The sequence below is a fragment of the Hevea brasiliensis genome, unplaced genomic scaffold, assembly GCF_030052815.1.
Source record: "Hevea brasiliensis isolate MT/VB/25A 57/8 unplaced genomic scaffold, ASM3005281v1 Scaf446, whole genome shotgun sequence".
Classification (NCBI taxonomy): domain Eukaryota; kingdom Viridiplantae; phylum Streptophyta; class Magnoliopsida; order Malpighiales; family Euphorbiaceae; genus Hevea; species Hevea brasiliensis.
Genome location: NW_026614969.1, coordinates 34653 through 36730, shown reverse-complemented (window position 1 = coordinate 36730; position 2078 = coordinate 34653). Strand labels below are relative to the sequence as shown.

General features: G+C 30.4%; 1 non-coding gene across 1 annotated transcript; it reads right to left on the bottom strand.

The window, feature by feature from the left end:
* Positions 1 to 1648: 1648 nt before the first annotated feature.
* On the bottom strand, positions 1649 to 1755 carry LOC131177404 (small nucleolar RNA R71). Its single transcript, XR_009146906.1, has one exon. It is a non-coding gene; the product is annotated as a small nucleolar RNA R71 (small nucleolar RNA).
* Between the last annotated feature and the right edge of the window lie 323 nt (positions 1756 to 2078).

The following is a 2078-nucleotide window of genomic DNA, read 5'->3' as shown; positions in this document are numbered from 1 at the left end:
ACATCCTTAGGAGTAGTGTGCATCATCCTCAATATCAGATCCAAGTTGTTTGAATTCTATTCGTAAGGGGCAACATGCTTTTCTCTCTTCTTTTATTAATTTGTTTATGTTTAATATTCTTAGTTATGTGTTAGTCCTGTAATTCAGTAGGGGGATAGTTGAAGCCATGGAACATGTTATCATGAGACTTTGATTTGAATTTAATAAAATGCAAAATTATTTTATACTGAGATCACTTATCTTTTGGTTTATTTTATGAATATTGAATGTATGAATAATTAGGGTGGTCAACTAATTAATTGTGCATGAAAACATATTGCTAAGTTAAGATAATTTGAGTATGTAATAGCTTGAATAATCTAACTACAAGTAGCACATAATGATTTATTTCATTATAAAGATAAGTGTCTAAGTTGAATGAACCACGCTAAATGATTTTGTTACCTTAAATTGGGATGTCTTTCTAATGATTAATACTACTATTAAACTTAATTATAATTGCTCTAGTCTTAGATTGAGTGTGATAATAAGGGATTAATTGTAGAGCACTTCCTAGTTAATTTATTCTCTAAGGAAAGATAAGGAAGTTGTTATCTTCTATAACTAATTTGCTTAATTAATTGAATTTACATCTTTAGTCAATGACTAATACATGTTACATGGTGGATACACCCTCTCTACTGAATTTATTGCAATCTAGTTGCTTATTACATTCATAAGTGTTATTAGTTTTAGATTTATATTCTAGCATTCTTAGTTTTAGCTTTAGTAGTTTAGTGATTACAAATCAAAACCCCTTTTATTTTACTTTGCATATTCAATTTGGTAGATTAGGTATTTATTTTGTGTTTTCTAAATTCTTTTTGTTTATTTGTGTCTCTAATATATGTTTTCTTATTTGCATTTACTCATTCCCTGTGGGAACGACCTCTGCTTACCCTATATATAAATAGTTTAGGTAGAGTATTTTTAATTAGTGCATTTAGCAATCAAATTTTGGTGCCATTATTGGGGAGTGATTGTTATTTATTTTGAACTTGAATTCAAATTTGTTTATATTTAGTTTTTGTGTTTAATTTTAGGATTCATGTCTGAAGAAGAACTTAAAACAAGGCTTAAACGTATTAGGGAATTCATAAAGCATTAAGTTGAATCATCCATTCCATTCAGAGCTGAAACTTTTATTGAAAGGGAACCACAATTAGAAGAAAATCCTTATTATCTTTTTGGGCAAGAAACTTCATATTCATCAAGTGATTTAGAATTGGAAATCGTGGTTACAAATGCTAATGGAAATCACACCATCAGGGAGTTTGCAACTCCTGACATGAACTAATAACCATTATGCATTGAATATCCTACACTTCAATACCTTTTGAATTAAAATTTATCTTAATTCACTTATTGCCTACTTTTGTGGTCTTACAGGTGAGGATCTTCACAAACACCTTAAGAAGTCCCATGTTATTTTTTCAAGCATGAAACCTATAGGTATTACAGAGGAGCAAATTAAGTTAAGATCATCCCATTCTCATTGGAGTATGCAGCTAAAGATTGGCTTTACTACCTACCTTCTGGTTCCATAAACATATAGAATGATATCAAGAGGCTATTCTTGGAAAATTACTTTCTAATATTAAGGACAGTAAACATAAGAAAAGAAATTTGTGGCATTAGGCAGTATAATGGAGAGTTATTGCATGAGTATTAGGAGAGATTCAAGAGATTGTGTGCATGTTGCCCACATCATTAAATAAATGACCAACTACTCATTTAATATTTTTTGTGAAGGTCTTCTTACCACTAACAAAGGTATGATTGATGGAGCTAGTGGAGGTAATTTGTTAGATAAGACACTTGAGATAACAAAGAACTTGATTTTAAATATGGCTGCAAATTCACAACAAGTTGGAATAAGGAATGATCCTCTCACAAAAAGAATCAATAAGGTAAGTACATCTTCCTTAGAAAATCAAATAGCTAATTTGACTTCTCTTGGTAGCCAGTTGGCTGTAAGGAATGTGCAACAAGTGAAAACATATGGTATATGTTCAGCATAAGGACATCCAACTGATATG